Below are 14,438 nucleotides of genomic sequence, written 5' to 3'. Positions count from 1 at the left end.
ATTGCATCAGGTGGGGGTTGCGGAGCACACTCGTTGGCTGTCAGTGCCATTTTGGCTAGTTCCTGATCGAGTCATTGAATTTAGGTTCTTGATGGAGGATGATGAGGGCGAGATTGTGGGAAAAATAGAGAGGTTCCTTCTGGACTCAGGGTCTCTGGAGGTTTTCACTGATGGCTCTGTGGATCCTGAAAGTGGGAGGGCAGGCTTTGGGTGGTGTGTGCCTCGGTTAGGGATCGGTAAGGGACAAAGAATATCTGATGGCAGCTCTGTATTTGTGACAATAATCAACTAGGCTGCAGTAAAAAACGTAAAACCAGATTCTCAAACATAAACATAAAGACGGACAACACGCTCATCACAGACAAGCTGGATGTAGCCAATTACTTAAACATCCTTTTCACAAACATAGCCACAACACTGGTAAACAAACTACCCTCCCACTCAGGGCATTATGGGGTAGAACACATAGTAGCATACTACAAAAACCTAGGGGTCCACAAAGACGACTTCAAACTTGAAATGGTAACAACCGATGAGGTACTCAAAAAATTGAGCGCCCTCCAACCTAACAAGGCCACTGGCCATGACAACATCCCCTCCAAATTCCTCAGAGACGCAGCAGCCGCCATCACCCCAGTCATCACACACATAATAAACCTCTCTATAAAACAGGGGCACGTCCCCAAGGACTTCAAAATTGCGAGAGTGACCCCTCTGCACAAAAAGGGCAGCAAATTAGACCCAGGCAACTACCGCCCTGTTTCTATTCTTACCTCCATCTCGAAAGTCATGGAGAAAATAGTCTACGAACAGGTCGAAAAGTACCTGGCGGAAAAAAATCTAATCTACGAATTCCAATCTGGCTTCAGAACGTCCCACTCCACTGACACATGCCTCCTCTATTTGAACGACCACATCAAACAAGAGGTGGACGCGGGCAAATACTGCGGCATGGTCATGCTGGACCTACAAAAGGCCTTCGACACTGTCAATCACTCCATTCTAATGGACAAGCTAAAAGCAATTGGTTTTGATAGCTTATCAGTGAGCTGGATGCAATCCTACCTGGAGGGGAGAGAACAGATGGTAGAGGTAAACGGTACTCTATCCCCCCCCCTCACAGTGAGCTGTGGTGTTCCACAAGGAAGCATACTAGGACCGCTACTCTTCCTAATTTATGCAAATGACATGTCGTCAGCCTGTGACTGCAACTTGTTCCTGTTTGCGGACGACTCAGCCCTGCTGGTCTCTGACAAGAACAAGTTGCAGGTTGAAAAAACCCTCAGCACGGAACTAGGCAAAATCTGCATATGGCTCGCTGATAACAAACTATCATTACACATGGGCAAAACAGAGTCCATTCTCTTCGGTTCAAATAACAAACTCAGCAAGACCGACGGCTTCTCAGTTACAGTGGGTGACAATATTGTCACAAGGAAAGACGAAATTACCTACCTGGGTTCCATCCTAGAGGCAAATCTTTCCTGTGACAAAATGGCATCCAACATAATAAAAAAAGTCAACCAACGAACTAGATTCTTGTACCGGATCTCCTCTCTGGTAAACAAGAATACCCTGAAGACTCTGGCAGGAGCACTCATTCAAGGGTACTATGACTATGCGTGCACCTCATGGTACCAAAGCACCTCAAAGGCGCTTAAAACAAAATTACAAACATCACAAAACAAACTGGTCAGACTACTACTTGACCTGAACCCCAGAACCCACCTCACCCCTGCCCACTTTGACAACCTAGGATGGCTTAGAGTAGACGACAGAGTACAGCAACTTGCAATGGGCCTGGTCTACAAGATACACTATACGACCGGGGTGCCCATGTACATGTCAAAATACTTCCCAAAGGTCAGTGAATACCACAACCACTACACCAGAGGAAGCTCAACAAATCATGTTAAACCCAGATTCGGCTCAAACAAGGGACTAAACACGTTTCGCAATTATGCCACAACAATGTGGAACGCCCTACCCAAAGCTGTCAAGGAATGTGAATCCCTGCCCACATTCAAAACCGCTCTTAAAGAGCACCTACGGGAGGCTGCAATTCGAAACTGGCCACCGTAAATGCCCAAAACCCCCACCACCTCCTAATAGACAGTCTCCTCCCCACCGCATGTATATATTCCCTCCCCGCCGTATGTATATTTCCCTCCCACCCACCCACCCCCTCCTAATGTACAGTCCCCTCCCCATCATATGTATATACTCTGTCAGGATCTAGGGGTAACAGTACTGTATATTTGAATACCGCTTATGTCACAAATGTATCAGTACCAAATACCTATATGTCCCTATGCCATAAATGTCATGTATGTTGTGTATGTCATAAATGTCTATATGAATTGAAAATGGGGGACCCTGATGGAAACAAGACAAACGTCTTTCTCAGGTCTGCATCCCCTTAACAATTGTATGTATTGAGCCGTACTGTATTGTACCCATTCTGCAATCTGTTAAATAAAGTTTTCATTCATTCATTCATTCATTCATTCATTCACACAGAGTTGCTTGCCATCCTCTGGGCATTGTGGTGGGTGGAGGAAGTGGGACCAAGCCAGGTGATTATATGTTCTGACTCGGCTGCTGCACTGATGGCTCTGAGTGCAGGTGGGTCTAAAGCTCGCCCTGATCTCATTCAGGAAATAATGTTGGTTTTATATAGGATTGCGAAGGCAGGCTGGTCAGTGGAGTTTTGTTGGGTTCCGGGGCATGCTGGGATTGCGGGAAATGAGATGGCTGACTCCCTTGCCAAACAGAGCCTGGGAAGGGAGGAAGAGATAGGCATTTCAATGGGAAGAGTAGAACTCAGAGAGAAGATAAAGAAAGGAGTTGAGGCTGAGTGGCAGGCTGAGTGGGAAAGGGGGACCAAGGGAAGGCACTATTTCTCTCTGCAGCCTCGGGTCAAAAGCAAGGTGGATGGATATGGGTCTAGGAGTGATAGGGTGAAGATGTGTAGATTGAGGCTGGGACACTGTGGGTTGAACAGTACCTTGTGCATTGTGGGAAAACATCCAGATGGGGGGTGTGAATGTGGAGAGACTGAAACTGTCGGGCATGTCTTCCTAGAATGTGAAAGGTATAGGAAAGAGAGGGAAATCTTTTATAAAGGTCTGGTAGAGTTGGGAGTCTCTTCCTTCTCTCTTAAATCTTTCTTTGGCATGGATAATGAGAACCACCAGCTGATCACAGAGGCAGTGCTGACATTTCTGCATGCTTCAGAGTTGTACCAAAGGATATAGCGTTATTGTATTTAAGCATTACATCACGCGCAGGAGTGGTTTGTGAACAATAAACCATGCCTAGGGGTGGTCGTTAGACCCCCCTAGGCATGGTTTATTGTTCACAAATCACGACTGCAAGTGGTGTAATGCATTTATACAACTGCCACATTCATCCAACCTTATTGCTATACAATAAACACACATTAATCGAAGATTTATTGAAAAAACCATCCGCCAGAAAAAGTAGTTCCCACAACAACAAAAAAGAGAAATTGCCTCCATGTGGAAGCAGCTCGGAAGTGCATCCAACCAACTAACACATCCAACTGTCTTTCAACTAAGACATCCAACCAACTAACACATCCAACTGTCTTTCAACTAAGACATCCAACCAACTAACACATCCAACTGCCTTTCAACTAAGACATCCAACCAACTAACACATCCAACTTTTCTTTCGTTTTTAATTATGAAGTTAGTGGTTGTTATTGGAATGATTGATTGATTGATTGAAAATTTTATTACCAGATGCAGAATGGGTACAATACAGTACGGCTCAATACACACAATTGTTAAGGGGATGCAGACCTACTTTCTATAGAACTTCATTCTTAGATGCTTCTATAGAAAGTAGGTAAAACAAATTAAAAATGTTCTTTGCCCTATAGGAAAAAAAAGTTTTCTTCGCCCTATTTTTTATTTATTTTTTTAAACCTACTGTAGAGGGCCTAAACTTAACCAGTTGGAAACCAAGCGTACAGTAATAAAATTAGCAATCAATCAATCAACTCAATAGGCCATGCTCACTTAGAACAGCGCAGCACCCAGCTCTCTCTCAGTCTGACTCTCCCCCGCGTTGCAGACAGGAGTGTGTGTGTGTGTGTGTGCGTGCGTGCGTGCGTGTGTGTGTGTGTGTGTGTGTGTGTGTGTGTGTTTGTGTGGGGGTGGGTGGGTACGGACAGTGTGAGAGTGAACGCTGCAGTCAGGGGAAAGGAAGTAGAAATTTAAAGACATCCAACCAACTAACACATCCAACTGTCTTTCAACTAAGACATCCAACCAACTAACACATCCAACTGCCTTTCAACTAAGACATCCAACCAACTAACACATCCAACTTTTCTTTCGTTTTTAATTATGAAGTTAGTGGTTGTTATTGGAATGATTGATTGATTGATTGAAAATTTTATTACCAGATGCAGAATGGGTACAATACAGTACGGCTCAATACACACAATTGTTAAGGGGATGCAGACCTACTTTCTATAGAACTTCATTCTTAGATGCTTCTATAGAAAGTAGGTAAAACAAATTAAAAATGTTCTTTGCCCTATAGGAAAAAAAAGTTTTCTTCGCCCTATTTATTTTTATTTTTTTTAAACCTACTGTAGAGGGCCTAAACTTAACCAGTTGGAAACCAAGCGTACAGTAATAAAATTAGCAATCAATCAATCAACTCAATAGGCCATGCTCACTTAGAACAGCGCAGCACCCAGCTCTCTCTCAGTCTGACTCTCCCCCGCGTTGCAGACAGGAGTGTGTGTGTGTGTGTGTGCGTGTGTGCGTGCGTGTGTGTGTGTGTGTGTGTGTGTGTGTGTGTGTGTGTTTGTGTGGGGGTGGGTGGGTACGGACAGTGTGAGAGTGAACGCTGCAGTCAGGGGGAAGGAAGTAGACATTTAAAATAAAATTGCAAATAATCAATCAATCAATCCGCGATTTTTCTTTTGTTCTAAAATGACTCATGACCCATCAATTACATCATCCAACATTGTTTAAAGGACTAAGACATTCGCCGTGACAGAATTGCTTTATATTTATGTAGCAGGGTGGATTATCCCTGCTTCGTGGGAACGGCTGCTGACAGTCACAAGGTAGCTGGACACAGTAGAGCTCCGTCTGACTGCACCCTCGTCTTTGGGCCTGGAGCGTCGACTGGAGGCTGGTAGTGTGAGTGGATGGGGCCCGGGATTTACCAACCTGGTCTGGTACTCTGGTCTTCCTTCCCTGCAGCAGGGCGGTCAGCAGTACTCCCCAACACGCTCCCCACTTCCCCAATTGCTCCTGAGACCCTCCCACACCTGGTGACTGAATTGTAAATAAATACCCTGGGTCCCCCCCGCAAGCAGTACCCTCCCTTACGGACCCTAGAAACCTTACAATGAAAGGGAAAGGTGGAATAGGAAGGAGTTAATTATGTCAACGTTACCCACACCAAAAGAGTTGTTAAACGGCTCATGGATCGACACGCACACAGAGCTCCCATCCAATACTTTAATGTTATACTGTCAGTACAATGACTTACTACTAGTGACCAATTGGACTGAAGTCCCACTATAGTTTCGTTGGTAACTCCATACCTCATAAACACGTATATTATACACCCACCTCTGGGTTAATATCAGGGATAATATACTTCAATGTGTTTGACTCATCGCCCACGTCTGGGTCTTCACCCTGGATAATACCTTCAAAAAGGCTTTAATTATACGGCAGGAATAGTACCTCAAAAAGGCGTTATCTATACTACACCAGGTCTGTAACTTCCCCACAGGGAAAGGGTTAATTGGATGGGAAAATATTATTAAGCACACATGTTATCACACTCAAAGAAAAGGAAAGAAAGCAACAAGTGGGCCCACAAAATACCAAACAGAAGTCCTATCTTAATGCCGGCATATATTGTTTGCGGTTCCCCTATTGAACAGTAGTAGCAATGTTAACTTCGCCCGCAGGCTGCACCACACTGTATACTGTATAATAGCTCTGGAGCATCAATGCCCATTTGTACTCATCCAAAATGGCCGCCTGGCCACGCCACTGTCGTCCGGAAGGCAAGATGGTGGGGATACTAGCAGGCGGAGCTGGAGCAGAGAGGCAGTGCTGGCGGAGAGCGTGTGCTGGCCGATGACGACCTCTGCTGGTCGGGAAGAACTCCCGTGTACTGCAGGCAGCCAGGTGCAGGTCTGGTCGTAGGCTGGCGTAGCAGACTGGTTGCAGGCAGCCGGAGCAGACTGGTTGTAGGGCTGGTGCTGGGACGACACGCGGATCTAGCTTGCCTCACTCACACTGCAGCTAAACTCTGGGTCCCAAACAGCCCTTCTGCTAGACGAGATAGATCATAACGCAGGGTGCTCCTAAGCACGTTCCTCTTCGCGCCACGCTGGCGGGGCGCCTCACTAGAGGAAATAACTTTAACTTAAGCCCAACTCGGCTATACCGTTCGTATTCTAGGATAACTCGTGGTATATCACTAGGGATATTCAGGGAGAAACATGCAAGGCTCCACTACGAGTACATTCATAGGATAACCCGTAATATACTCCTGTTCAATACGGGGCTCTCCAGACATGACCGCTCCGGTCCAAGTTCACTGTCGAAGAGGCTGCTTCCTCGCACTTCCGTCCACTTCCTTCTCCGTCTCTCACGTACGCTCTCTGCCTTCCACCGCCCCCTGCTGGTCGCCTACTAGCTCCACAGGGAAAAGGATTGTAGAATAGAATCCAGTAATGCCGTTTATAATCCATATTTCGGCCGGTAGAAGAAGGAGGGACTCGCATCATTGTTCGTGAGAATATCAATGATGTCTTTGTGCACAAAGGGGAAGTAGAAGATTACGTTAGCACTTCTGAATAATAGAAGAATATTCAGGATGCTACATTTAGTCGTTATGACGCTATCAACATATCCATTTGTTAAAGATTATTGTCCGCCATCTTGTTTTTGCCGACGGAGTGATCCTGGCGGAGTGATGTGATTCGGTTGTGGGCGGGTCCTGGGACCAGAAGCGTAGAATGGTCCCTATACATACGTGTAAATGGACTGTTTCAGCCAATCAGAATCGAGAAATTTGCATGCCGTTGTATAATTATTAGTATTGGACAGGCAAGAGGAGCAGAGAAGAAGGAGATAGTGTGTTTTGAAGATGAGAAGAAGAAGAGGGTAAACAATCAAAAGTTGGTTTACCAGAGGCCTAACTATGGCACACCACTAGCCTAGTATAAGAACTGAGGAGGGCAGAAATACGCCTGCGGGAAATTCAAAAGAAAGAAGAAGAAGAAGAAGAAGAAGAAGAAGAAGAAGAAGAAGAAGAAGAAGAAGAAGAAGAAGAAGAAGAAGAAGAAGAAGAAGAAGAAGAAGAAGAAGAAGAAGAAGAAGAAGAAGAAGAGCTCATCAAAAGAATTGCGGAGGGCAGTAATACGCCACGATGCGTCTACACTGCCGGAAATACTAAAGAAGAAGAAGAAGAAGATCTCATTGTGCATCTTGAAACAGTACTGAACAGATAGACTAAACAGATAGACTAAACAACATAGATTGAAGCCTGCATTTCTCAACCAAGGTGCCTTGCCTACCGTTTTGCTGTGGAAAGAGACAATAGAGACAATACAGACCCTCTCCCGTTGGCTGGCGGTGCACAGGCATCACCCACACTTTCACAATTTCCCAGCGCGGAATTGTCTAGTCTAGATTACTATACACCTTACAAATATTGTATTTGTCATGACTCATGAGTCATTCTCCTCGGCTAATCTTTGCCATCTGTTGGATTTAGCCAGGTATATCTTAGTTCTTGGCTCTTGATAGTCAAAACCATATCACAACACTAAAAATAGATTTTTTGATTATCTTTAATTTATCTTAGAAAATAGAATCAATTATCAGCCCCCCCCCCACCCACCCTAGTACTGCTAGCTGTAAGATAATGCTATTTGAGATTATGACTAGGTTTGCAGTGGGCTTGCCTGAAATGTATGCTTGATTTGTGGATCTATATAACGTGTTGCACTCTTTTTTTTTAATTTTTCTTTTTACTGTACAGGTGCAGAGATGCAGATCTTCGTGAAGACCCTCACCGGCAAAACCATCACCCTAGAGGTTGAGCCAAGTGATGCTATTGAGAATGTCAAGGCCAAGATCCAGGACAAAGAAGGAATTCCCCCAGACCAGCAGAGGCTGATCTTTGCCGGCAAGCAGCTGGAAGACGGCCGCACCTTGTCCGACTACTACATCCAGAAAGAATCCACTCTCCACCTTGTCCTGCGTCTGAGGGGAGGCATGCAGATCTTTGTGAAGACCCTCACCGGCAAAACCATCACCCTAGAGGTTGAGCCAAGTGATGCTATTGAGAATGTCAAGGCCAAGATCCAGGACAAAGAAGGAATTCCCCCAGACCAGCAGAGGCTGATCTTTGCCGGCAAGCAGCTGGAAGACGGCCGCACCTTGTCCGACTACAACATCCAGAAAGAATCCACTCTCCACCTTGTCCTGCGTCTGAGGGGAGGCATGCAGATCTTTGTGAAGACCCTCACCGGCAAAACCATCACCCTAGAGGTTGAGCCAAGTGATGCTATTGAGAATGTCAAGGCCAAGATCCAGGACAAAGAAGGAATTCCCCCAGACCAGCAGAGGCTGATCTTTGCCGGCAAGCAGCTGGAAGACGGCCGCACCTTGTCCGACTACAACATCCAGAAAGAATCCACTCTCCACCTTGTCCTGCGTCTGAGGGGAGGCATGCAGATCTTTGTGAAGACCCTCACCGGCAAAACCATCACCCTAGAGGTTGAGCCAAGTGATGCTATTGAGAATGTCAAGGCCAAGATCCAGGACAAAGAAGGAATTCCCCCAGACCAGCAGAGGCTGATCTTTTCCGGCAAGCAGCTGGAAGACGGCTGCACCTTGTCCGACTACAACATCCAGAAAGAATCCACTCTCCACCTTGTCCTGCGTCTGAGGGGAGGCATGCAGATCTTTGTGAAGACCCTCACCGGCAAAACCATCACCCTAGAGGTTGAGCCAAGTGATGCTATTGAGAATGTCAAGGCCAAGATCCAGGACAAAGAAGGAATTCCCCCAGACCAGCAGAGGCTGATCTTTTCCGGCAAGCAGCTGGAAGACGGCCGCACCTTGTCCGACTACAACATCCAGAAAGAATCCACTCTCCACCTTGTCCTGCGTCTGAGGGGAGGCATGCAGATCTTTGTGAAGACCCTCACCGGCAAAACCATCACCCTAGAGGTTGAGCCAAGTGATGATATTGAGAATGTCAAGGCCAAGATCCAGGACAAAGAAGGAATTCCCCCAGACCAGCAGAGGCTGATCTTTTCCGGCAAGCAGCTGGAAGACGGCCGCACCTTGTCCGACTACAACATCCAGAAAGAATCCACTCTCCACCTTGTCCTGCGTCTGAGGGGAGGCATGCAGATCTTTGTGAAGACCCTCACCGGCAAAACCATCACCCTAGAGGTTGAGCCAAGTGATGCTATTGAGAATGTCAAGGCCAAGATCCAGGACAAAGAAGGAATTCCCCCAGACCAGCAGAGGCTGATCTTTTCCGGCAAGCAGCTGGAAGACGGCCGCACCTTGTCCGACTACAACATCCAGAAAGAATCCACTCTCCACCTTGTCCTGCGTCTGAGGGGAGGCATGCAGATCTTTGTGAAGACCCTCACCGGCAAAACCATCACCCTAGAGGTTGAGCCAAGTGATGCTATTGAGAATGTCAAGGCCAAGATCCAGGACAAAGAAGGAATTCCCCCAGACCAGCAGAGGCTGATCTTTTCCGGCAAGCAGCTGGAAGACGGCCGCACCTTGTCCGACTACAACATCCAGAAAGAATCCACTCTCCACCTTGTCCTGCGTCTGAGGGGAGGCATGCAGATCTTTGTGAAGACCCTCACCGGCAAAACCATCACCCTAGAGGTTGAGCCAAGTGATGCTATTGAGAATGTCAAGGCCAAGATCCAGGACAAAGAAGGAATTCCCCCAGACCAGCAGAGGCTGATCTTTTCCGGCAAGCAGCTGGAAGACGGCCGCACCTTGTCCGACTACAACATCCAGAAAGAATCCACTCTCCACCTTGTCCTGCGTCTGAGGGGAGGGCAGTAAAGTGTAAACATGAAAGAAAGGTCTACACACTGTAAGGGTCCCATTGCAGTATATTTATTGGCACCAACCTGAGTAATAACTTTTTTTTAATGGGGCAGTAAATGACTCCATTTTCTTGACTACTTGTCCTTGTTTTTACAATGATTGTTAATATGCTTATGAATATTCCAGATACTAGCCAATATCCAGTTACAGTCTTGGATAGGATATGGTGGTGTTTATGTTAATCTCCTGATTACCAATTTGCCCGTATACATGAGTAAAATATCAGCAGTATTACCGTGGTAAGAGATTATTTTTGTGTTTGTTACTGGTCATGACCCAATAAAAGAAATTTGACCATTGCATTTCAAATTTTTGGCATTATTAAAATATGGATAATGTATTTACTACTTTTATGGATCTACTAACGGTATATGCAACATTTCACATCGGCATCAAGTAAACTGGCAAAATACTGTTTCAGATAGGCGGGAAGTGACATTTCTAATATGGCAGACAGGCACGTGCACACATAGAGGCCAAGGGGTGCTTGAGCACCTGCCTTTTTGAGCCTAAAAGTGCCCTTTTAAAAAAGATTTTTTTTTACCGTTGCCCTTCCAACTGAAAAATGTCAGGATAGAATAAAAATATTAGGTAAAGAGAGAGAGATGCCCCATATTCCATTGCAGTTTGCACGGCCTCCTCAGCGTGCCTCTCCGCGGACCTATATATTTTATGCATAGCGTGGGTGGTGGTGATGATGATGATAGAAACCGCTGTGGCCCATACAGTTGAATGCTGGTATTACACTCATTGAGGGACACGAAGAAGTCAAGTCCGATGGGATTTGGGAATCTCAAATACAAATCGGGATTGGAATAAAAAATGCATCTATATTAAACAATACAGAATATACAGCACTTCTTGGGGTCTGTAGGGTAAGCACTTATTCCCTCCCCCCTGAACATTTATGGAGATGTATGGGCCTTTTAAGTCAGTGATAAAAGTGTCTTTCAAGGATAAGTGAGCTCCTGCACTGATTATTATAGTTCAATATTTGATCACCAAAACCTCCCAAAAAGCATAAAAAGGGGGCCCCCGCCCGAAAAGGGCCCTTAAAAATTGCGCTTGCGCACAACGCGCGCTCGGTTAATATATACACACAAGTGTAGTGCCCTTTTCAGCCTTTGAGCACCTGCCCCTCTAAAGTCCTGTGCACGTCCCTGATCCATAGTGTACATAATTTATAAAATGCCCTATAATAGTAATAACACAGTACAGCTCGAGCTATCTCTTAATTGTTATAATAATAATAATAATAATAATTTGTATAGATCTTTTCCAAATGCTCAAATCTAGCTATATACTGTAACAACATCAATGTAATGTGCCAGTGGTCAATGGTATTGCAATTACTGGAAGAACTAGAGTAACTAAATGTGAATATTACCTAAAGTTGTATTCAATGCATGGTAAGCATATTTAAAAATCTGTGTTAACCCCAAGCCCTGCTGCTTACCTCCCTCTCCTTCAACTGGGAGCTGGCCTGAGGGAAGGGGTACTGATCCTGAAGCCGCATCTGTGCATTAGAGCAGATGTGATTAGCATGTACCATAACGTTAGGTTAGCCAGCCATAGTCAGTCACAAAATGTTGGCCAAGCTGTTATGGGCTTCAAAACAAGTTCTGTGAATAAATACCTTTCTTGTGAAAATACTTGGTGACTAGCTGTCGACCTCTTTTATTATTTTCCTCTTGCAATGCTGACGTTTTTTCTTTAGTTTCTGAGCTCCTGATTCATGAGCTGTAAGAGAGGACATTTTCCTGTCAGTCTGACTGTTCAAGCTGCAAGCTGCTGGCGCGCTGTTGTGCATGGACTGAACCATCATGCAATGAATGAAGGGAGGGGTGCTCATTCTGTCAAACAGAGTAACAAGCAGTGGCGGATTCAGGCTGTTTGAAGGGAAGGGGCGAAAATTAAAAAAGGGCACCTACTGCACAACATGGGACCCCATCAGTGAGCAAAAAGCTATTATGCGTTCATGTATGGTGAAATAGTCTTCATCCTTGATTAAGATTAACATTAGAATAACATAGACAATCCAGATTAATAGTATAACCACACCTCTATGATAAAAACAGGGAACAATACACCTTTAAAATGTTTATTTCACCTCATTGTCATGGTGTTTGTGTGAGGATGGGGTTCTTGCGGAGCCCAATAGCAGAACACAGGAGGAGAGAGAATGTAGCGGTTTAGGGTGCTTTAATTGTTCTTCCCAAGCAGACAGAAATTACATACAGAAAATGTATGACAGACAGGTATGAATGTTCTTGGGGTTAGTACAGGTGCACTCCTTGTGCAGTACGGGAGAATGTTCTTTCTATCAGGTGCACTCCTTGTGCAGTACGGGAGAATGTAGACACCGGCTGTGTCAGGGGTGAGAGCAGGAACTCCGTACGGGAGAATGTAGACACCGGCTGTGTCGGGGGTGAGAGCAGGAACTCTGTACGGGAGAATGTAGACACCGGCTGTGTCGGGGGTGAGAGCAGGAACTCCGTAGACAAGCTCTAGGGGGGTCCAGACGGGCTCGCTGGAACGGAGGTCCTTGGGCACAAGAGAAGGTAGGTTAGAACAGGGAATAATAATGTGAGAGTGCCTAGCAGGTCTTCGGACTGAAGGGTCGTACCTAGGTAGGCAGTTTAACACTGCGACGAGGGACGACAGGATCCGCCAGGTGATATAGGAGCTGCCTGATGAGGGAATCCCTCACAGCCACGCTGATTGAAGTTCATCTGGCAGCGTGGGAACGCTCCAGCAGGAAGCTGCCCATATATGGGCGCGGCAGGATGAGGGCAAAGGAAGGCCCGAGCCCTGACCGTGACAGTTTGAAAAGTAGATTATCGTGGTGTTTACAGGCCTGCCCTAAACCATTGCTGCAGTGGTACATTTCTCAATGCTAAAGATATCAGTGAGGAATATAAATATTTGGGAAACAGCATTTTAATATGGTCTGGGTTGAAAAATAGTTAACCTATTCTTTAAAAGCTATTTACAACATATATTTTACAGGATATAAAACAGTTTAACAGTTGAAGTTAATTTGAGTGCCGTTGAGCTTCTTCCTTTCTCTCCTTCTCTCCCCTTCTCTCCTCATGTCCTCTCCTTCTCTCCTCCTGCCCTCTCCTTCTGTCCTCCTGTACTCCCCTTCTCTCCTTCTCTCCTCATGTCCTCTCCTTCTCTCATCATGTCCTCTCCTTCTCTCCTCTATCTCTCCCTCCCCCCTCTCTATCTTCCCCATTCTCTCCATTAAACTTAATATATTGTACCTGGATACTGGCTGGATCAGTGGGATATTTGAATGGCAACAGGAGAGCATTCAAGTTATTTGTCGTTTTAATCATTTCTCTCCCTATCATCATTTTCATCCTCGCTTTCTTTAGCATCTCCATGGCCGTCTTCATCATCATTTCTCTCCATAGCATCATCTGCATTCTCTTTCCTCAACTTCTTCATCATTTCTCTCCATAGAATCATCTGCATTTTCTCTTTCCTCCACTTCTTCACCATATCTCTTCCTGATATCATCATTTCCCTCTTGAATATCTCCATCTTCATTGTCTGTACTGTCTTTATCTAAGGTGGAGCAAATAATATTAGTTTTATAATAGTAATATAATTGTACTGTATATAATATTCGTACTGTAGCCTACAATGTTATAATTGTATTATAAAATAATATGTCATATAGCACTACCACTAGCCCTCTTGCCTTGATTGGAATAAAAAGAGTCTATGGTTGGTCAATTTAAATGTTTAAGACAGAATTGTCTGTCCAAAATAAGCATTATTGACCATGTTAGCACCAGATGCTCAGTCATAATCCAAACTATGTGTAGCAGGGTGGATTATCCCTGCTTCGTGGGAACGGTTGCTGGCAGTCACGAGGTAGCTGGACACAGTAGAACTCTGTCTGACTGCACCCTCGTCTTTGGGCCTGGGGCGTCGACCGGAGGCTGGTAGTGTGAGTGGATGGGGCCCGGGATTTACCAACCTGGTCTGGTACTCTGGTCTTCCTTCCCTGCAGCAGGGCGGTCAGCAGTACTCCCCAACACGCTCCCACTCCCCCCAGTTGCTCCTTAAACCCTCCCACACTTCGTGACTGAATCGTAATTAAATACTCTGAGTTACCCCGGCAAGCAGTACCCTCCCTCAATGACCCTAGAAACCTTACAATGAAGAGGGAAAGGTGGAATAGGAAAGGGTTAATTATATTAACGTTACCCACACCAAAATAGTTAATACTAGGCACAGGAATGGACACGCACACAG

Source organism: Notolepis coatsorum (genome assembly GCF_963971535.1).
Source record: "Notolepis coatsorum genome assembly, chromosome: 5".
Lineage (NCBI taxonomy): Eukaryota > Metazoa > Chordata > Actinopteri > Aulopiformes > Paralepididae > Notolepis > Notolepis coatsorum.
This window is presented reverse-complemented; position numbering follows the sequence as displayed.